Source organism: Ochotona princeps, chromosome 8, assembly GCF_030435755.1.
Source record: "Ochotona princeps isolate mOchPri1 chromosome 8, mOchPri1.hap1, whole genome shotgun sequence".
NCBI lineage: Eukaryota > Metazoa > Chordata > Mammalia > Lagomorpha > Ochotonidae > Ochotona > Ochotona princeps.
The window spans coordinates 36,628,994-36,652,875 of record NC_080839.1 but is presented as its reverse complement, the minus strand read 5'-3'; the positions used below and the strand labels follow the sequence as shown (position 1 = coordinate 36,652,875).

Sequence of the window (23,882 nt, the reverse complement as noted above, 5' to 3'; positions counted from 1 at the left end):
GCTCAGTGAGTTCTTGCCAAGCTCAGCACATGCACAGCTCACTGTGCCCCCTCCAGTCCTAAAAATCTGCCACACTGTAAGAAATGGCACCTCCTGTGATACCACTAGAGTTCTTGACCTGCTGGCCAACAGGTCTGAGGGCTACCTGGACCTGTCTTGGTGGAACCTGTAGGACACCACGTTGTTGCATCTCACTAGTTAGAAATGAGTTTACTCACAGCTCCATGCATACACAGTATTGGCCCCTAGCCTTTTTCTCCTTAAAGTGGAGCCCAGTTCGGCTCTATTGGGACGAACCGGGCTGTGAAATCCACCCTGTTCCCATACTGCCTGTCTGGGGCCTGCTGCTCTGTCTCTGATCCTGATCAAATCAAATAGACTAGCAGGATGAGCAGTTCTTTGTCTGGGTTCACCTCTGGAGCTCCCAGTGAAAGTCCCTTCCCACCTTGTTGGTGGTGGAGTTCGGGCTGCTGGTGCAATTCAAATCACCACTTGCTGAATGCTGCTGGGTATCAGTCTCTGCAATACCACACCGTTGTTTTTGCAGCTTTCCTGTGTCTGTCAGTTTCCGGGTACCCCCCCTGCCCTTGTTCTGTATTCTCCTTTTTCCTGGAATGTGCCCTCTCTGCTTCACCCTGGCTAATATTCCAAGAAGGAGTCAGCTGAACGTGGGAATGTCCCTGACTGGAACACAGACAGGACCTGGCCTCATTATCCTCTCTGGGATGATGGGATCACATAGAACTGAGTCAACTTCTCTTATTAACTCTTATATGTTCCCTCATGGAACCTGTTCCTTATCACAAGTTGAAATTCATCCCACAATAGGTGGCAACCATGAAGGGACTCCATGCTCACTCTGAACAATAAAGATAAAACAGATAATTAAATTACTCTTGCCATCAAGAACTATTCATGTTCTACTTTTAAAATTAATTTACTTGGCTCTTTGTTGTAGAGGCTAGTGCAGCATCTATTGGCACTAGGAGAGGACCTTCCTGTTGAATCATAACCTGCTGAAGGGCATTGCATGGAGAGACAGACAAGCCCACATTTAACCTTGCTCTGTTGATTTTAAACAATTAAGAGCTGAGTTAGATGTCGGAACTTGATTTAGATTCTCAAATTTTGATAGCATATCACATTCACATGAAATAAAGAAGAAATAAGCTAGCAATAACATTTCAGCAATGTGGTGACATGATGTATAATTGTAGGGGAGAAGCAGGGTGGGACTAGGGGATAGAATCACAACTGAAGCCATATCTCTAAATGTGGACAGTGTCGCTAGGGCAAGTGTTCCAATCTTTGGCGTTTCAAAAGTAGTTGGTTAATTTGTATCTTCTTGAGGCCTCAGCCCTCCATGGAGGGTGCCAGAAGAGGGAGAGGCACCAAAATGTTGCAATTCCTAAAAGGCATCTCAAAAAAAAAAAGCATCTCAACCCAGTTTTTCTTTAGCCCTTATGACACAGCATCTTCTATCATTTTATATTAGGCATGTCAGAGGAACCTTCTAGCACCTCCTACTTATAATTCTTTTGTTTCTTTTTAGAGAGCAATTGAATTCCATGCTTTGGCTCGGTTCTGTGCAACCTAGTTCATTCAGCATTTAGCACAAATTTCTCAGTGTTACCAAGATGAAATTTCTATGGCCAATTTTGATGCAGTTGGCCTGTTGCATACCTGATATCTTGCTTCCACGAGTTTAACCAAACACAACTGAAAACATGGAGTGCATGCATATAGACTTTTAAAAATGATTGATTGATTGATTGATTGATTTATATTGCAAAGTCGGATATACAGAGAGGAGGAGAGACAGAGAGGAAGATCTGTCCACTGATTCACTCCTAGGTGGCTGCAATGGCTGGAGCTGAGCCAATCCAAAGCCAGGAGCCCAGAGCCGCTTTCTGGTCTCCCATGTGGGTACAGGGTCCCAATACTTTGGGTTGTGCTATGCTGCTGTCCCAGGGCACAAGCAGGGAGCTGGATGGGAAGCGGGGCTGCTGGGATTAGAACTGGCGCCCATACGGGATCCTGATGTGTGCCAGGCGAGGACTTTAGGTGCTAGGCTACTGCGCTGGGCCCGTGTGCAGTCTTTATTCTTGTTATTTTTCACTAAACAATGCAAACAACAATTACTTAGTATTTGCGTTATATAGTGTAGATATTAGAAGTGATCTAGACATGATGTGAAGTATACTCGAGGATGTATGTAGATTGCATGCAAATATGACATGGTTTTGTAGAAGAGCTTGAGCATTCTAAGATTTTGACATTCTGTGGAGAGGGGAAGCCTGGCACCGATCGCCAAAGGATACCAAGGGATGACTGTATTTCATTTGTGTGTTTTAAAAGAAAAAATTGGGTGCAAAAAGGGGACAAGTCTGGTACTTGTTCTTCTATTTTTGTGTAAAACAATACGTAAAGTTGTGGTCATGCTTTACCTATTCAAGAGCCCGTTGACTAGATGAATTTGACCCTGAGAACAACTCCAATTTCAAGTTTCTGGATTTTCATGGGTTTCTACTTGTGTGGGGAAGCTCCCTGGAGTACTTTCTCCTGTTTTAAATCCCGCAGTCTTCAGTGAAAGTCTTTGTATGTTCAAACAATCAACAGCTTTCCTGGGAGGCGGTGTAACTGCCTCAAGTTAGGGAGCTAAGTATCCCCTTCCAACTATTTGTTCTCTACAGACTCGGAAGGGAAAAACAGCAACAACAAAACCCTTTACACCAATTTAAAAACTTTTCCTTAGAATTCAGGAAATTCAGCGGACTGAGAGGTAGGATTCCTGCTTCCTTCCAAATTGAAGCCAAGATTAATTATGGTATTCACCTGTTCCTGAAACAGGCTGGGTAATGGCTCCTGGCTGTGTGCTCCTAGGAGCAGCACTTACTTTGATCAACTCATTCTCTCTCAGCAGGCCCAAACAGTAGCCACAGGACACAAGTGCTTAGTTTACAATCATGTTAATTTTGCTTTTTGTTTGTCTTTAGCAGTTGGAGATTAATGAGTAAAAAGGGTGTTTAAATTTTCACCCAACTTTCTTCTGGTCACTTGACCGCACTGTCACTAGCAGTCTTATTACTTTGATTTCCTGAATCAATCAGGCAGTTTCTTTATCCAATATTAGTTATGGTGCAGGAAAAGGCAGTCCTACTAGGAATTACTGCTATTGCTATCGATTTCATGAAAGGCTGCTGTGAAAATACTTCAGCACCCTTGTAGGACTTCTCATGGAAGATTTCCTTGCTGGGTGCATTCCTGGCATTTAAAATAAGCCAGACACTGCCAAAACATTTTTCATTTTTTAAAAGATTTATTCATTTTATTACAGCCAGATATACAGAGAGGAGGAGAGACAGAGGAAGATCTTCCGTCCAATGATTCACTCCCCAAGTGAGCCGCAACAGCCGATGCACGCCGATCTGATGCCGGGAACCAGGAAACTCTTCCGGGTCTCCCACGCGGGTGCAGTGTCCCAATGCATTGGGCCGTCCTCAACTGCTTTCCCAGGCCACAAGCAGGGAGCTGGATGGGAAGTGGAGCTGCCGGGATTAGAACAGGCGCCCATATGGGATCCCGGTGCATTCAAGGCGAGGACTTTAGCCGCTAGGCCATTGTGCCGGGCCCAACAGTTTTCATTTTACCCAACATTTGTTAATGCCCGTTTTTCATAGCTAGGGAATCAAAATAATGTATGGCTGTTGGAATAGTGAAAATTAATTCAGGATTTGGAGTAAATTCTTGAGGAGATGAGTTTGTTGCTACTCTGACTCTTAATTTTGATCTGGATTGAAGAAAACAAGTTCTAGGGTTTCTTCAGTGTATATTTCCTGGTTTGTACATTGACAACTCAGCCTGGCTGGTTTCTCTTGAAGATACTTTATATTTCCTTTGTAAATGAGATTTTCTACAAAAAGTACAACCAAACATGCATCGTTCCTGGCAGTAAGGGTACGTTTACTCCAAGGTAGTGATGATCTGTCTGAAGTGCACATTTTTTTGCCTTAACATCGTCTAATATTCTTTACCTCTGTGGATTGGTGCTGTTGACAAATTGGCAGGTGCTTGTTGCCATTGGGCGTCCTTTGAGAATGGCTTCTTCCTTTATCATGACACAAGCACTTTCTGACCCAGTTTGAGAGACAGAAGCCCTTGCTGAGATTTTTGAGGCACTGAAGAAAGAGCTTCACCTCAGCACATTGTTGTGAAGGCACATTCAGATGTTGCCCAGTTGTCCCAAGCATATAGTGTCACTTGACCTCTAGTTTTTGGCCAACTACTTGGGTCATAATCTGCTGTCTCCTAGGATGCACATTAGCAAGAAGCTGGACTGGGGGCAGAATTACTAGAACTCAAACTAGGTCCCTCAATATGAAATGTGAATGTGCTCAGGTGTGACTTAAATCACTGTGTCATAGCCCTCCTTAATCCGTGTTCTTATTTTTAAGATTTTCCTTTAGTATAGCTATTTTGTTCTTTTTCTAGTTTATTGAAATGGGAACATAGAATATGTGAGATCTTTTCTTTTTTCCAATAGAGCATTTAGTTTTTATGTCTCTATTTCAGCACTATAGTTAAATTTCATGTTTTGATATGTTTTATTTTCAGTTTCATTTGGTTGTATATGTTTTTTTTTCACTTAAAACTTCTTATTTTACTTATGCGTAATTTAGAAATGAGTTGCTAATTTCTGAGTGTTGGAGATTTTTGATTTCTAGTTTGATTTAATTATGGTTGAAAAATGTGTTCTACATAATTTCAGTTGCTTTAAATTTCTTGAGATTTGTTTTAAAGCCTGGGATATGATATATTTTTTAAGATTTATTTATTTTTTTATTACAAAGTCAGATACATATACAGAGAGGAGGAGACAGAGAGGAAGATCTTCCATCCGATGATTCACTCCCCAAGTGAGCACAACGGCCGGTGCTGCGCTGATCTAATCCAAAGCCAGAAGTCAGGAACTTCCTCCAGGTCTCCCACACGAGTGCAGGGTCCCAAGGCTTTGGGCTGTCCTCAACTGCCTTCCCAGGCCACAAGCAGGGAGCTGGATGGGAAGTGGAGCTGCCGGGATTAGAACCGGTGCCCATATGGGGTCCTGATGGGTTCAAGGAGAGGACTTTAGCTGCTAGGCCACGCCGCCGGGCCTGATATGATCTATTTTATTGAATATTTTATTTGTGCTTGACAAAAATGCACATTTCTGTTGGTTAATTGTGTTGTGTATCTGCTGATTTTCTATTTATATAGTTCCATTAATTTTTGAGAGTGGAGTGTTGAATTCTTCAACTATATTTGTGTATTTTCCTTCTCTTTTCAGCTATGTTAATGTTTTCTTCTTGTATTTTGTGCCTTAAATGTTTCATGTATATAGTAACTATATAGTAGAGACTATCATATCCAGATGTGAAGATACAAAGCAGTATGCATCTCTACCTCTAAATCAAAGATGAACTCCCAATGAAATTGTTAAGTATATCTTGACAATAGGATGATGGACTCTCTGACATTTTCCATACCTACAATGTCAGGATACACTAAAATAGCACTAAATAGCATACTAACATAGCAGAATGATGGACTTATGTCTTCTTGTGAAGGACTATACTACTGGAATAATATAGGGGAAATCAGTGGGGGCAGGGGAAATCCCAGAGCCTATGGAACGATATCATACAATGAATAAATAATTTAAATATTAAAAAATTATTTTGGTTTTCCTGAATGGCAAATAGAAAAAGTTCTTCTATCTGATGATCTACTCCCAAATTTTCACAAATGTAAGGAGACAGGAATAGGATTCAAGTACTGGAGTCGTCATCTGTACATGAACCTCCCAGGATGAATTAGCTGGAAACTGGATTAGAAGGATGGGTGAAACTTCTTTTTAGACACTTAGATATGAGATGTGGGATTTCAAGTGGTGGCTTAAATTACTGTGCCATCGTGTACCCTGTTTAAAAAAATTTAAGAGGAAGAGAGAGGGAAAGAGTAAGAAAGGGATAGGGGAGAGAGGGAGTGAACCTCTCTCCCTGCCGCTTTCTTCCATCTGCTGGTAGACTCTCCAGATGTCTGCAATAATCGGGGATGGACTGGATCTGAAATTGGGAGTCTGGAATGCAGCTCAGGTCAGCCATGTGGATCACTGTTACCTCTGCCTCCTACGGTTTGCATTAATGGGAAGTTGGAATCAGGAGTTGGAGCTGGGAAATGAATCCAAGTACTCCAATGTGGAACGCAGGTGTCTTAGCTGCTAGGTTGAATGCCTGTTCCCAAGCATGACTTTTAACAAATTAGTGTTTGCACAGTGTACATTTTCCCATTCTTTTACTTTCAACCTACCCATGTCACTGTATTTGAAATGAATTTCTTGGGTCCGGCGGCGTGGCCTAGCGGATAAAGTCCGCACCCTGAACACACCTTGCATGCGCTGGGATCCCATGTGGGCGCCGGTTCTAATCCAGGCACTCCACTTCCTATCCAGCTCCCTGCTTGTGGCCTGAGAAAGCAGTTGAGGAGGGCCCAAAAGCCTTGGGTTCCTGCACCCTTGTGGGAGACCTGGAGGAGGTTCCAGGTTCCTGGCTTCGGATCGGCGCAGCACCGGCCGTTGTGCTCACTTGGGGAGTGAATCATCGGATGGAAGATCTTCCTCTCTGTCTCTCCTCCTCTCTCTATATATCCGCCTTTCCAATAAAAATAATAAATCTTAAAAAAAAAAGAAATGAATTTCTTGTAGATGCCATATCATGGCAGCATGTGTGTGTGTTTGTGTGTTTCAAATTTACCCTACCAATCTCTGTGTCTACTTATATATTTATAAATAATTTACATTTAAGGTAATTATTGACACATTATTTGCTTTTATGAGTTATTTTCTACTTTTTTCTCCAATTTGTCTTTTTCTCTTTTACTTTAATATTTAAAGGGTTTTTTTGGCTCATAGGTGTTTTTTATGTTATTTTGTAGTCTTAGTGGTTACTCTGACTATTCTGATATCAGAATATTTAGTTTCTGAAAATGTGTATTATGAAAAAAATATACTTGGATCTCAGGGATTTTTGGCATCAGTATAAAGTAGACTTTTAATTACCATTTTCCATGAATTCTTTTGAAATACCCTCATGTAGATGCATCACTCACCATAAACTATTATTGATATACTATACTATAGCATAAACTATTGATATACTAATTTTTTTACAATAGCGACTAAGTACTCTGAACACAAATCTTGTACTTTTGCAGTTTTGAAAATTTATGATAATCCCCTTTCACCAAAACAATCCCACAATCTGAAGCTTTGTGTAGATCATAAGGAGGATGCTTTCTAAGTATTTTCAGAAATAGACTCAAGATCATTGCTTTTCCAGATACTTCTCTTGTATTTGAGCATTCTCTACCTGTTTCACATAATTATTGAAAAAAAAAACAAACAGATTTCCTAAAGCTTGAATCCAAAAATGGGTTAAGGGAGGAATGTGGTTGGCTTTTATGATAATCAAATAGTATTTACATTTCCATTTGGGTTTCAGTTGTCAGTGTATTTCCTGGAACAGAATGACAGGAAAATCTCAACAGTAGATATCTTTGTAGGAAGGCATTGCTTGAATTTACAAGGCATATCAGTTTGCTTATTGCTTCATTAGGTTCTAGCAGATAAAGCCCTTATTCTGTAAGCAACTGTTGACCTCATACTAAGCCCTACTACTTAGGTGTTATTTTCTGTGAAGTACATTATTTAAGATTTCTTTTGTTTAGTACCTTTAAAACATGACAATAGCTACTATTCCATATTCTTTTAACATCTTCTTTAAAAAGTAAAAGATAGAGAGCTCCCAAGTCTTCTACATGTTCAGTAGTTTGGTATTAGCTGAAGAATGATGAAAATGGTCTCACCCCCATTTAACCCATAGCCAGTAATCCTATTACATTACTCTGTGCTTTACTTACCTATTGAACACATAACTAATGATGCAAACAAAAGGTTGAGTGCTTTTAACATCTAAATCTTTATTCTGAACCTTCACTGTGATTGTTCCCTGCAGTGGTATTGCATGACACTTATTTTCCATTCTTTTGCTGTTTTATCAGTAATGTTCACTATGCTGTTGGCTTTAGGCAGATTCAGAAATTCAGCTTTTGAGGAAAGCTAAAGAGAGTTGATGGAGTCGTTATTCCACAGAACTGTCAAATTTAAAGATGTCAGATTTTCTTGGAAATATGAAATGCTAGAAAAGGTTTGCTCAAACTCTATGTTATTGAAGGATCTTTGTGCTCAGAATTTATAGCTTGGGAAATTTCAAAAAGTCTCTTCACGTCACCTGTGGAAAATGGTAAATAGTGAAATCAAAATCAAACTATTTGTGATACTTTATTTTCCTCTGTAAAATTCTCCCCTTTTACACTGTTGTTTATATTCTGTTTTGTTTCTTAAATCATTTATGGGACCAGCATTGTAGCCTAGCAGCTAAACTCCTTACCTTGCATGTGCCAGGATCCCATATAGGCTCCGGTTCATGCCCTGGTGACCCCGCTTCCTGTCCAGCTCCCTGCTTGTGGCCTGATGGGGCAGTAGAGGACGGCCCAAAGCCTTGGGACACTGTACCCACATGGGAAACCCGGAAGAAGCTCCAGGCTCCTGGCTTCGGATCAGCTCAGCTCTAGCCATAGCAGCCACTTGGGGAGTGAATCATCGGACGCTTTGAGCCGTCCTTGACTGCTTTCTCAGGGAGCTGGATGGTAAGTGGAACATGAGCTATGAACTGGTGTCACAAAGGATCCTGGTGGTTGTAAGGTGAGGATTTTAGCCGCTAGGTTATCATGCCGGCCCTTAGATAATTAAAATTTCAAAGCAGCTCTTTCAGGTTATTTTAAGCTGTATCTGTAAGTTAATATGCCTAGAACTTCTATACATATTAGAATTACATTAGCAGTTTTTACTCTGTACTATTATTTAAATTTTTATAATCATTTTGGCTAAAAAAAGAGTATAAAGTTATTAAGTTTTCCAGGGGCCAGTGCCATTGCCTATCAGGCTAAGCCTCTGACTGTGGTGCCAACTTTCCATGTGGGCACTAATTCTATTCCTGGTTCCACTTCCCAGTTCAGCTCCCTGCTTATGTGCCTGGCTGGCAAGGCAGTGGAGGAGGGACCAAATCCTTGGGACCCTGTATTCAAGTGGGAGACCTGAAAGAAGCTCCTGGCTGTTGGCCATTGTGGCCATTTGGAGAGTGAACCAGCAGATGCAAGATCTTTGCTCTCTATAACTCTTCCTTTCAAATAAAAATAATAACTTAAAAAAAAGTTTCCCAGCTACTGCATTCTTCCTAAATATTAAGTTTCATCTACTTCTCTTTTTATTCAACAACTTGAAATATATTTTTAAGTTATATTTACTTTTATTGAAAAGGAAGATTTATGGAGAGAAGCAGAGACAGAAAGATCTTCCGTCTGCTGGTTCACTCCCCAAGTGGCGGCAATGGCTGGAGCTGAGCTGATCTGAAGTCAGGAAGCAGGAACCTCTTCTGGGCCTCCTGCATGGACACAAAGTCCCAAGGCTTCGTTACAATCCCTAATGCTTTCCCAGGCCATAAGCAGGGAGCTGGATGGGAAGTGGAGCTGCCGGGACATGAATCGGTGCCCATATGGGATACCAACACTTGTAGGCAGAGGATATACAGTTGAGCTATTGCAGCATGCCCAATACTTTGAAATTCTTAAACTGGTTGTATTTCTAAAATTGCTAGCTTCATAGTCACCATTGATTTTTGCAGCTTTTATCCTAGTATTATTCAACATACATTTAGATTTCTTCCAATAGGTGGAGTTTCCAATTATAAAGCACATCAGAGAAATTAAGACGCAGTTACATTTAGACTGTTTATGCAGTTTAATAAAGAAATATTGTAATGCCAACAGTGAAGCTAGATTATATACCTTCTTTGTATAATCATTCCTGTTAAACTAATTAGATAGGATAGTGATGTATGCATGTTCAGGATCACTGAGCACTCAGAATTTAAGGTATCAGAAATGATGTTTAAGCGGGCATCTGGTAGGAACCTAAAGTCATTTGACAGATTCTAGGTGAATTCTGAAGGTGAATTCAAATGTCAGCTTATACTTAATTTTCATTTGTTCTTTCAATAATGTTTTACTTCAATAATATATTCTTTAAAGAACATGAAGTTTAAAAAAGTTTTTTTAACTCTAAGATAAAGTTTATAGTGCTTTCTGCTAGTATTTCAATGAACATTTTTTGCATACACCCTTGGGGGTGTGTACCTGTCCCTTGAAGACTGCTATACGGTACAATTTTGTTTGTAAGAAAAAGGTCAAATAAAATAAAAGAAACAAAAAAAAAAAAAAAAAAAAAAGGAAAAAGTTCAAACTCCTTCTTGGTGTAAGAGGAGTTTTATAATCTTGTCACTGTTTCTTGACACCTCTTTCTGCTTTAAACCTTACACTCCAATGATATTGGATTGCTTGTGGTCGCCTGTATGTCGTACCGTGTCTTGCCTTTGTACCTTTGCTTAGACTGCACCTTAGCATGCTTCTTCCTTTCTGTCCCTCTAGCTCCATTCATCCTTTATGTCATTTCAGAATCACATTCCAAGAAGTTCCCTGATACTCCTTTGTTTCTCCTTTGAGGTGATGTCAGGCTTCCCCACTCTTGGTCCCCAAATTCCTGCTGTGTAGTTCTATTGTTGCATTTATTAATTTTCAAGGGGCACCCTGAACTGATTTAACTTGGTTTTGCTACTCTGGAGGGTTGGGGCTAAAATAAAAGTTAAGTTGGGTTATAGATAGGTGGGAAAAGTAGAATTTTCTGCACACTTGAGAATTTTGAGACTACAGTTTGAACCCTCTACTCTTGCTGACCTTGGCAGTTGCTGTGGGGAGTCATACTTTTTGAGGAATTAGATTCAGATATGTTCATCCAATGGAGTGTCAGGATATAAATGGCACTGGCAAATGCAGACACCTGAAGAGTGTCTACTTGAGGTCTATGAGGGTGTGTATGTAACCATGTGGTATTGAGCAGCAACCCAAGCTTGTTGTAGCAGCTTCTGTATCCAAGCCTGCGGGCACTATGGAAGGAACTGGTTAGAGGAACCCAGAGCCAGAGAAAGCTGTGTGGATAAGGTCATCTCACAGATGACCTTTGAAGTGTCCCTGCTGGAATATAAGCAACCTGACCTTTTTCTGCCTCCTTCTCGTCCAGCAGTTCCTACCTTTGGCAATAGCCAGCTGGAAAGCAGGGGGCAAAGCAGCCTGGTGAAATAGTACCAGGTCCATTGTATGACAGGAAAGGTGGGGAGGGGTCTGGAGAGCACCTGGGAGCTACTGAGGACAACACAAAACCCTCAGTACCCTTGAAAAGCCCTAAAATCCACCTTCTGTTTTCCATTTAGGCTTGAGCCTTCACATACAAAGCCTTTAAATAAGTGACGTCATAAAGTGGTGGAAAATGTTAAAAATCTTTTCTTTAGTTCGCTTGCTTCTGAGTTGACAGCGCTCTCTCAGCCGCTAATCCAGGGCTGTTTGCTGAAGTGCTAGGGAACTCTCTAATGTAGAATATTAAGAAAATATCAGACATCACAAAGTCAAGTGCCTCAGGGGGTCAGGCAGGTGGATGCAGTTGCAGGCAGCCAGCAGGTGATTTCTGACTCACCCTCCAGATGCTATCCATTTTCATCAGCTTTTAGTTAATAAGTGTGATGAGCAACCACAGTGTGGACTAATCACATATAACAGCAGGGTGTGATTGAGATACAGCAGTCTCTCCCATGCCCTTCAGAAAGACCAATGCCACTGTTAACTGTGAACAGAAGGATGGGAGCATTTGTGGAAGCCTACTGTGTGTAAGCACTGTACTAGTCCTCCACTTGAATCAGCTTCTTTACTCCTCTCCAGCAGGTAGATATGACTGTGATCACTCTTCTACAGGTGTGAAAATGAGGCTCATAAAGGTTAAAGAGGAGCCAGTTGATCTGCACATCTCTTCCGTGGTGCGTTCTGGGCAGAGCTGTTTAACTTGCAAGAGGTAAGAGGATTGCTTATTACCTTTTGAAGCTTCTTTGAATCTAATCTGGTTTAAGAAGTGATTCAAGCAGTCTAGAATATTACAGCTTTGAAATGTGTTACAAATGGTATCATTAAGGAAATAGTAAATTTTAAAGAAAAGAAAGTTACCTCTAACGGGGCTGGACATTTGAGAGGCCATATTTATGGCTGCATTAATTTCTTGGTGCAGGAAATCATAGCAGCCCTGTCTTTATTTGTGTGGACACCCTGTGGGCTCTTAGGAGTTCCGTGTGTATTTTGCATTGCAGGCATATTTCTGTGGACAAACGTTGGTGAGAGGTGGGTTCTGTGGAAAGTTCTTGTTCCTTGGGAACTATCAACTGATCTGCAAAGTAACTGAATACACAGATTTTTCACTTCTTTTTCTTCTGATTTATTTACGTATTTATTTATTTGAAAGAGAGAGAGAGAATGTATATTTCTTCTGGTTACTCCGCAACAGCCAAGGCTGGCCTAGGGATGAGGCAGGAGCCAGAAACTCCATCCACATGACTGGCAGGACTTCAGTACTTGGGTCATCATCTACTCCCAGTGTGTATTAGCAGGAAGCTGTATCAGAAGCAGAGGTGGGACCCCATGTCAGGCATTCTGACATGGGATATGAACATCCCACATGGCTTAACCCTCCAGCACCAACCTCCTACCTTCCCTCTACGGCAACTTTAACTCATTACGCATTACTTACAACTTTTTAATATTGGGTAACCACAAAGTATGTTCTACCTTAACTCTGGGCATTTAATGACATCCAGGATACATTCCAAAGCATTACAACATTATACTCAGTAAGGATGGTGACAAAGGGTATCTTGCCTTGATTTTGATCTTAGGGGAAACTATTTATTCTTCACTATGAAGATTATTGTTAGGTATAGATTTGTAGATAATCTTTATAAACTTGAAGATTGACCTACCTTGTAGCACAATATGTTATGCCATACTTGCAATACTAGCATCCTGAATAGAGTTTTTGCTGCTCTTTTTTTTCTTAATGATAAAATTTCATAGACTCTGGGATTTCCCTTACCCCCTCCCCATATTTCCTTACCCCCACTGATTTCACCTATATTATTACAATAGTATAGCCCTTCATAAGAAGACATAAGTCCATCATTCAGCTATTTAAATGTATCCTGACATTGTGGATATGGACAATAGCAGAGAATGCAATATCCTATTGTCAAGGTATATTGAACAGTTTCGTTGGGAGTCCATTGTATTATATCTTCATATCTGGATATGATAGTCTCTATTATACAGTTACTATACATTCTCTTAAATGAAAAAGCCATAAAACAAAATCAACAACAGAAATAAAATTACAAATTTGCAACTCCATAAAGTTAAATAACATGCTACTGAATGACCAATGTGTCACTGAAGAAATGAAAAAAGAAAATAAAAAACCCTCTTGGAGAAAATGATGCTACTGAATGACTTATACGTCGGTGAAGAATTAAATAAGAGAAAAGAAGCTATTTTGAAGAAATGAAAATAAAAAAATATGGAAATCAAGAGTTGCAGCAAAAACAATATTGGAAGGGCTATTGATCTTATATTTTGCATGAAGGTTGCCTTGTATCAGAGAGAACATGCAATGTTTCTCCTTTTGGAATTGGGTTACTTCACTAAGCATAATGACCTCTAGTTGGGACCATTTGGTTGCAAATGGTAGAATTTCATTATTTTTCATGGTTGAGTAGTATTCCATGTAGTAGATATTTCTTTATCCATTTCTCCTTCGATGGGCATCTGGGTTGTTTCCATGTCTTTGCTATTGCAGATTATGCTGCTGTTAAGTATAGGATTATAAGTCAGTTTCTCATAGGCAGATTTCATACTCCCCAAAGTGGAATAGCTGGGTCATACGGCAGGTAAATTTTCATCTCTGCTTCTTACTGTACCTAAAACAGCAATGGATAATGGCCCAAGAACTCAGGCCCCTGCCACTCACATGGGAGATTTGTGTGGAGTTTGGAGTGCCTGGCTATGCCCTGGCCTAAACCTAATCATTGCAGCACTTGGGGAGTGAACTACAGATAAAAAAATCTCTCTGTTACTCTGCCCTTTCAAATAAATAATCTTTAAAAATAAAGTTGAAGAAATTCCCCTATATTTTTGTTTTATAAATAGTAATAAATGAATGTGGAACTTTGAAAAATGTTTTTCTAAATATGAGTGTGGTGCTCGCTTCGGCAGCACATATACTAAAATTGGAACGATACAGAGAAGATTAGTATGCCCTTGCGCAAGGATGACACGTAAATATGAGTGTGTAGTTTTTCTTCATTAGCTTGTTGGAAGGGTGGATTGCGTTGATTATGTTAAAAATGTTGAAACAACCTTGTAAATCCTACTTGGTCATGGTGGTTTTTTTTGCACATTGTTGAGTTGGATTTATTATATTTTGTATTTTATGATTTATATACATAAATTATATATATAATAAATTATATATAATATTATATATTTTTAAAAGATTTTGTTTGTTTTTAATTGGAAAGGCATATTTACTGAGAGAAGGAGAGACAGAGAGAAAGAAAGATTTTCTGTCTGTTGTTTACTCCTCAAGTGGCCTCAACGGCTGGAGTTGAGCTGATCTGAAGCCAAGAGCCGGGAGTTTCTTCTGGGTCTCCCATGTGGGTGCAGGATCCAAGGCTTTGGGCTGTTCTCAACGACCTTCCCAGGCCACAAGCAGAAAGCTGGATGGGAAGTGGAGCATCCGGGACATGGACCAGCACTCACATGGGATCCTGGTATTTGCAAGGTGAGGGTTTAGTCATTGAGTCAGTGTATCAGTCCAAGATTTGTTAGTATTTTGGTAAGAATTTTTTTATAAGAATTTTTCACATTAAGTTCATAACAGGTATTGATCTGTAGTTTACTTTTCTTACTGTCTTTGGTTTTTGTGTCACACTAACTCTCTGAGATAAATTAGGCAAGTTTTTTCTTTAATTTTGTAGAAGAGGTTTTGCATACTTAGTGTTAACTCTTTAAAGAAATTGCGAGACCTAGAATTTAAAAATTATTAATTCAGTCTAAAAGTAAGGCTATTCAAATTATGCATTTATATTGGTGAATCATCGTGCTTTCTATTTTCTTTTTTAGTTTTTAAAAATTATTTTTAAAATTCTTATTATATAATACAGTTCCATAGGCTCTGGGAATTCCCATCCGCCTCCCCAAGTTCCCTACCTCTCCATTGATTTCCCCTCTAGTATTACAATGGGTGGTCCTTCATGAACAGTTCTAAGTCCATCAGGTAATTTATATTTTTAAGGTAATCGTTTCATCTAAGTTGTCACACCAGGTGTGTGGAGATTTTTTTGTGAAGTTTCCTTATTGTCCTTTTGATGTCTGCAGAATATTGCATGTTTTATTCTTGATATTGGTAATTTGTGTCTTTGTCATTCTTGCTGTAGGTTTTCAAATAACTAAATTCTGTTTATTTGAGTTTCTGTTTCCAATTTCACTTTTTTATTCTTTCTTTCTTTCTGCTTGCCTTGAGTTTATTTTGCTCTTTTTCTAGTTTCCGTAGATAGGTTTTTAGTATGAGATTTTTCTTCTTGTTTAGCATCTGCATTTTATGCTTTTGACCCTACTTTGGAAAGGGCCCTCACATTTCCGTTTTTTCTTGAGACTCATTGTCATGGTCTGATGCCATATGAAAGATATAACATGGTTTGATATTAGTGAGATTTTGGAATTCATGTATTTAATGTTATCACTGATATGGTATTAGGGGAAGTGAGTGATGGGTGATTGGGCCAAGAGGGCAAGGCTCTCATTATTGGGTTAGTGCTCTTGTAAAATGGAGGGATGTTTTGCCCTTTCAAATATCTGAGATGACAAGTAAGAAGATACCATCTATGAACCAGAAAGTGACCCTCATTAGACCCCGTCTTGATGTTGGACTCCAAAACAGCAAAAAAAAAAAAGGTTTCTGTTGTTTATAAATTACGTGCATCCAGCTTAATAGCTCAAGTGGATAATCCTATGCATATAAGCACCAGGATCCCATATAGGCACCGGCTTGTGTCATGGCTGCTCCACTTCCCATACAGGTCCCTGCTTGTGGCCTGGGAAAGCAATGGAGGATGATCCAAAACCTTGGGACCCTGCACCCACATGGGAGACCCAGAAGAAGCTCCTGCTCCTGGCTTTGGATCAGCTCAGCTCCGGCAGTTGTGACCACTTAGAGAAGAAACCAGCAGACAAAAACTTCTCTCTGTATTCCCTTCTCTCTGTAAATCTACCTTTCCAATAAAAATAAGTAAATCTTTGTAAAGGAACTAGTTTATGATATTTTGTTGTAGCAGCCTGAATGAACTGCTGTACTCTTTGGGCCATGGATCATTTTGAAGTGTGTTGTTTAGTTTCCATGCATTTGGAATTCTTCCTACTATCAAAATGTTATTGATGTCTATTGTGAGTGATTCCATTGTGGATAAAAAACACACTAGGTATGGGCCCGGCGTGATAGCGTAGTGGTTAAAGTTCTCTCCTTGCATGCGCTGGGATCCCATATGGGCACCGGTTCTAATCCCAGCGGCCCCGCTTCCCATCCAGCTCCCTGCTTGGGGCCTGGGAAAGCAATTGAGGACGGCCCAAAGCCTTGGGACCCTGCACTCGTGTGGGAGACCTGGAGGAAGTTCCTGACTTCTGGCTTCGGATTGGTACAGCACCTGCCCGTTGTGCTCACTTGGGGAGTGAATCATCGGATGGAAGATCTTCCTCTCTGTCTCTGCTCTCTGTATATCCACCTTTCCAACAAAAATAAATAAATCTAAAAAAAAAAAAAAAAAACCCCCCACACACTAGGCATGGTCTGGCTTTCTGGCCGTATCATCCTATGGTGGGAGGTTAAAGGGTGAGAGAGCAGGAGTGGGCTGAATATCCCCTTTTATAATGATGTTTACCCGATCTATGAATACAAAGTCTTCATTGTCTAGCTTCCTCTTAAATGTCCCCTGCTCCGTGTCCTTGTAGTATTATTTCAGAAGTGGATGTTTGGTGCAACAGTTAAGATGCCACTAGGGATATCTACACCCCGTGTTGGAGTGCCTGGGTTGAAGTCTGAGTTTCACTTTTGATCCAGTTTCCTGTTAATACACACAAGGGTTGGAAGTGATGATGACTTAGGTACTTGGGAAACAGACTGAATTCTGGCATTGGCCTGGCCTTGCACTGGCTATTGTGGCCATTTTGGGAATAAATCAGTGGTTGAAATCATTCCACCTGCCTATCTTTGCAAAGTATTATTATTATTATTAAAAAAAATTTAAAGTTGATTTATTTATTTTTACTGGAAAGGCAGATTTACGGAGAGAAGGAGAGACTGAGAGAAAGATCTTTTGTCTGCTGGTCCACTCCCCAAGTGGTCACAACAGCCAGGCTGAGCTGATCTGAAACTAGGAGCCAGGAGCTGCTTCTGGGTCTCCCATGTGGGTGCAGGGTCTCAAGGCTTTGGTCTATCTTCTATTGCTTTCCCAGGCCACAATCAGGGAACTGGAAGGTAAGTGGAACAGCCAGGATTAGAACTGGTGCCCATATGGGATCCTGATGCTTTCAAGGGGAGGATTAGCTAATTGAGTCATCATGCCGGACCCAATATTATTACTTTTCATAAAACTTGTGCCCTGAGGACATCTTTTTATATTTTACCTGACAAATGGGAAGTTTGCCTAAGATATTGTTACATGTTGAAGTGTGATGATTGTCCAAGAAAGAGCACTTATGTGGTGGCTTGTGTTGAGTGGAATCAACTCATTTTGTTCCCACAAAATACCTCTTTCTTTTCCTTGATTTAACTGTAGAGAACAACTAATAAACAAGCCTTGGGTAGTCATACTTGCATATATAGCAGCCATACTTTTTTTAAAAAAATTATTTATTTATTCTTATTGGAAATGGTGATCTACAGAGAGAAGGAGGGACAAAGAGAAAGACCTGCTATCTGCTGGTTCACTCCCTAAATGGCCACATTGACTGGAGCTGACTTGACCTGCAGCCAGGAGTCAGGAGCTTCTTCCTGGTCTCCCTCACAGGTGCAGGGTCCCAAGGCTTTGGAGCATGCTTCACTGCTTCTCCAGATCATAAACAGGGAGCTGGATGAGAAGTGGAGCAGCCAGGAAACAAACTAGTACCCATGTGGGTTGTTTGCAGGCATAGAGTTAGTATGTTAAGTCATGGTGCTGGCATTGGCCCCATATATTTTTTTTAAAAGATTTATTATTTTTTTATTGCGAAGTCAGATATACAGAGAGGAGGAGAGACAGAGAGGAAGATCTTCTGTCCGATGATTCACTCCCCACGTGAGTGCAACGGCTGATCTGTGCCGATCCAGAGCCACAAGGCAGGAGCTCTTCTGGGTCTCTCCACGAGAGTGCAGGGTCCCAAGGCTTTGGGCTGTCTTCTACTGCCTTCTCAGGCCACAAGCAGGGAGCTGGATGGGAAGTGGAGCTGCCAGGGTTAGAACTGGCGCCCATATGGGATCCTGGTGTGTTCAAGGCGAGGACTTTAGCCACTAGGCCATGGTGCCGGGCCCCATATTTTTTCCTTGAAAGAAGACCTCCGCTTTCAGAAAGACAATTGACAGTGTTTGTTGTCAGATTCATTTAATCTTTAAAGTGAAAAATTTTATGAGACCTTATTTCCATTGCTATAAACTTAATAGGTTGCTAAATTATAGCAATTTTAGATAAAATAGCTGCTGCTATTAACAAATGTGATTTAAAAATATGTTGCATAATAAACTGTGTTAACATTTATTTGTGTAAATAGTGAGTTGTATTTTGCAAAGGACCAGTGAATGATGTTCAATGGTATTAAAGGGCAAAAGATCCTAAGTTACAAAATAGAGGTATGGATGTCAATATAACAGGGTTTGAAACATTCTCTGAGAAGGCTCAAGAGTCCAGATTGCAATTTAGAAAATAGCGCTTGTTGAACCTTGGTGTAGTGTCAGAGAAGAACACTTACAATTATTTGAAAAACAAAAAACAATAAAAATGTTCTTTCCTTTTTAAACTGTATGTCCCTTTGATGATTTCTTTAATCAGAGTCCACTAGGAATACAATTGTAATTAGATAGGTTGAGTTTATTATTCATTGCAGCGAGAGAGAACAAGCATGATAGGGAAATGTTGGGCATCTTGGTGATATAATTTTTGGAGAAGATTGATAGGATTTCGGCTTTGTTAGGTGATTTTGGAAGGAACCTGGGCTGTCAGGAAGCGGAGCTATTTCTGTGATGGATATCTTAATAGTATCTTGTCTAAAGAAATTTATACTAGGTTGAATGGTGTTCCCACAAAAGATGTGTCTGAATCCTAAGCCCCAGGGTATGAATATGGGCTCATTTGGAAAAAGGATCTTTTAAAAAATTTATTTCTGCTTTATCATTAGTAGTATTTAATTTTTAATTTTCTGGGCCTGGTGTGATAGCCTAGTGGCTAAAGTCCTTGCCTTATGAGCACTGGGATCCCATATGGGCGCTGCTTCTAATCCCAGATGCTCCACTTACTTTCCAGCTCCCTACTTGTGGTCTGGGAAAGCAATAGAGAACAGCCCAAAACCTTGGGACCCTGTAGCTACTTGAGAGACCCAAAAGAAGCTCCTGGTTTCAGATTAGCTCAGCTCTGGCAGTTGTGGCCACGTGGGGAGTGGACCAGCAGACGAAAGAGCTTTCTCTCCATCTCTGCTTCTGTGTGTATATCTGACTTTTCAGCTGTCCTTGTAGCAGTTCACATTTGTCTCCTACCAGCACCCAAGTCTTTCACTCACTTCATCACTCCCTGTAGAGGTTATTATCTGCAAACTTATTTGCTAGTATTGATGGCAACTCCCCAGGGGAAGCCTTTGCCTGTCTCCCTCTATTAGTCTGTCACGGCACTGTACCCCTCGTGTCCAAAATGTCCAATAGACGTTCTATAACGACCTGTTTTCAAAAAGAATCTTCTATAATGGGATCATATTCATCCACAAAGTAGCTTTGGATTAGCTGGATTCTCAATGTACTTTTCCCAGCACCCGTTATTCCAGCCACCACTAGTTTATACTTAGTCATTTCCCACCACCAAGAACCTTAGTCTCCTCTGCTTCTACTTTGAATGGATTTAGGACTGCAACTGGGCAAATTGTGGAGACCCCAGAACCACCATGACCTCCCACAGGTCAGCACTTCCAGCCCTACCCGCTACCAAGTTTTAGGAGTTTAAAGGGCTCCTGACACCAATAGCTGTGAGAGCCGTTGATCTAGTTCACTGTTTGTAAATACACTGTATGCTTGTCTAGTTGTTGGAGGCAGGGTTCTACCCATGTCTACTAAAATAAACTTTGCCGAAAGTGTTCCAATATCTATACTTTTCCTAATTTCTGAAGATCTGACTTAATATGTTTGAGAAAAATGCTGAATTTGCCACTTTGGTAGTAAATTTGTCTGTCTCAAGTTTTTTCCATTTTTACTTTGTGTATTGTGAAGACATTTGATTACCCAAGATTGTCTTGCTTACTAGCTGTGTGACCTAGAATGATTTACTTATTTCCTTTGGACCTTCTTTTTATAATTCATATTATAATATAGTGTGACTGTATGATAGTAACACTATTTTATCACTTTGTTAATAAATAATCGCTATTGTTATCCTCACTAGCAGTGTTTAGCATAGGAGCAGAAAAAGATAACAGTTGGATTTATCCAGTTGCGAGTGTGGCCTGGGGAGAAGGACAGTGGATAAGGATATGAACAATGGAGGAGAAATAACAATGGGCATGTAAGGTGGATTGGAAAAGAAGAGCTATGGAGCACAGGATAAGCCGCAGCTCAGTGAAGAGTGAAGGACTGGTGCGGGGAGGACATGCTGAGAAGATGCAGAGACACTGTGAGTGTCCGGGGTTGGTGGGCTAAAGAGGTCAAGGACAGTTGGATGGACAGGCTAACCATATCATTGTTGATCATTTTGGGCCGTATGCTGGCCCACGGACAGATGGGAGCCCAGGAGCTCCCAACCTGGCCTGACCAGTAGATGAACAGATGGCCCCAAGAAGAGTGGGCATCTTAATGATGTCCTGATGGTGCTGGCAGCTGGGTGGATGCCAACCTGCTTGTGACCCTGGAACTTTGGGAGAAGCAGCCCTCTTTCCCAGAGACAACTGCAGAGCAGTCACCAGCTTGTGGTGATAGCTGGTCATGTTGAGTGTGTTCACTGTGAGAGCAGTGGGCCAAGGGACTTTCCATGGGGAGTGGAGGCTGAGGATGAGAGGACTTGGAGGCTGCTGGGACTGGTTGGCTGAAAGCTTTCCACTGGGTTCTGGACTAAGAGGCCTGGGAAAGAAGGAAAACATGGAGTGACCGTTACTGACAGATCAAGAAAGATCTTCATAAATGACAGTACATCCATATGAAAAGCAGTCTGTCCCGAGAGGTGGTGAAAACTCAAAGATATTTGTTTTGTTTTAAAATAAGCTGGGCAGACACGTGTCAGGGGATCTGAGTGGAAGCTTGGGATCCAAGACTTATTCTGAAATTCCTACAGACTTTAGAGGCTAGAATTTGACTATGTCCCCCTCTAGTGGCCATTGTGCAGAATTAACCAGAGGAACAAATATTTCAGAGATGAATTCAAAATCGAAACCGGTAAGACTAGGGTTTGTGACTTTCAGGGAATAGCCTGAATTCTGTTACTGGTAAACTCTTTATGAGATCTAGTGAAACATCTTTGGCATTTACTGTTTGAATCACACTGATGACTTTTCTAGGATTGAGATAGGCACCTCAGGAAGATGCCATTGACCAGAAGACAGCAAGACAAATTAGATGCCCACCCTCATGGTGCTTATATACTAGCATGAGGGACCAGACTATCAACAAGCAGTAAGCGAGAGATTGCCACATAGGAGGTAAGCAAGTTTGTGTAGCATAGCTCATCTCCTTGGATGGGGTTGTTGGGACAGCTGCCTGAATAAGTGGTCTTTAAATAAGAAGAGGCAGAAGAATGTTCTAGGCAGGGGAAATGAGAAGTACAAAGGCTCTGTGATAGGGAGCAGTGTGCCCTACCTTAGGAGCTGACAGAGACTGACACTGAGGGGAAAAAATGAGCAAATGACTTGGGCGTGGGTGTGATTGGAGGAGGTGGTGGAAGCTGTATCCTGTTAGTCCCGGTAGGCCATGAGAAAACTCACAAACCATGGGAATTCCATGAATGACAGCTGTCATCTTATACCAGCAGATTGTATTGAAAATCTTTTGGGGGGGGCCTGATGTGATGGTTTAGTTGGCCAAATCTTCACCTTGCAAGCTCTGGAATCCCATATGGGGACCAGTTTCCCCAGGTGCTCCACTTCCCATCCAGCTCCCTGTTGGTGGTCTGAGAAAGCAGTTGGGGATGGCCCAATGCCTTGGGACCCAGCACCCGTGTGGGAGACCCGGAAGAGGCTCCTTGCTTTGGATCTGTGCAGCTCTGACATTGCGACCACTTGGGGAGTGAATCAACAGATGGAAGACCTTTCTCTTTGACTCTGATTCTCTCCATAGATATGATCTGTCTTTCCAATAAAAATAAATAAATCTTAAAAAAGAAAAGCTTTTTTGAAAGTTCATATGTTCATGTTTTGCTTTTAAACAAGTGGAAGAAATTTTTCAAAACTAATTTCATCATTTGAATTTGAAAAATTCTGCTTTGATCTGGCTTATCAGTTCATAGATTTTGACACTAGATAATTTTCTTCATACTGGCATTTGGTAGAGAAATTAAACAGGATATTGTGTTGGAAACAGAATAAATGGCGGTTCCTCAGGATTCATTATATATAGGATGTGGAGATTTTTGCACAATACCTGGCATGGTAATTAACATTTTCTATTCCTGTATAACTGAGAAATGAGTCACTATATAGAGTAGCATTTCGAAAATGATCAAGAGTTACAGAATTATTAACAATTATGATCTGGGCCTGGCACGGTAGCCTAGTGGCTAAAATCCTCGCCTTGCAAATGCTGGGATCCTTTACGGGCACCAGTGTGTGTCCTGGCGGCCCCGCTTCCCATCCAGCTCCCTGCTTGTGGTCTGGGAAAACAGTAGAGGATGGACCAAAGACTTGCGACCCTGCACGTGTGCAGGAGACCTAGAAGAAGCTCCTGGGTTTGAATCGGCTCAGCTCCAACCTTTGTGGCCACTTGGGGAGTGAAACAGCAGACAGAAGATCTCTCTCTCTCTTCTCTTATCTGCATATTTGACATTCCAATAAAAAAATCTTTAAAAAAAACCAATTATGATCCTTACCACAGGTCTTCTTTTTGGCTCTTTCCACTTACTATATTATTTCCAGAGCCCTGAGTTAAAGAACCCCTTGAGGAACTGTCTATGCAGCGGGCTTACTGAGGAACTGAGCACACTCTATAGAAGGAGCTGCCTTTAATACTTAATGCAGATCACATAATAGATGATATGTGTCGATATATACAGGTCTCAGAGGGCTAGTTCTCTCAGGACATTTCCATATCTTATAGGCAGTGCTGTAAATCTTAGATGTCCCAGTGAATGAAAGCTTTTGACAGTATGATAAAAAATGCAAAGGAAGCAGGACGGATGAGAACCAATACACCAGCTTTGTTTTCTTACACTGCTGCCTAGGGATGATTCTAGAAAGAGAAACCCTATGTTTTAGTTGGGGTTGCCAGAAAACAGAGCCAGTAGGGTCTATCTACCTGTCTATATGTATGTCCATACATCTCCACAGATGTGATATACACATGTATGTATTTGTAAAAATATATTTATTTGGATTGG

The 23,882-nt window shown here is 40.8% G+C and overlaps 1 protein-coding gene and 1 non-coding gene across 6 annotated transcripts in view; both read left to right on the top strand.

The window, feature by feature from the left end:
- The window catches only part of BCL11A (BCL11 transcription factor A), a 267,180-nt gene that overhangs the window by 5,253 nt on the left and 238,045 nt on the right, over positions 1-23,882 (top strand). For 2 of the 5 annotated variants that reach the window (XM_058667837.1, XM_058667840.1), the window contains exons 1-2: positions 11,513-11,664; positions 11,956-12,052. The gene's annotated coding sequence lies outside the window, so the exon portion shown is untranslated. The other 3 variants (XM_058667836.1, XM_058667838.1, XM_058667839.1) reach the window with 2 other exon arrangements.
- Positions 14,277-14,380, top strand: LOC118760717 (U6 spliceosomal RNA). The gene has a single exon (XR_004996946.2). It is a non-coding gene; the product is annotated as a U6 spliceosomal RNA (small nuclear RNA).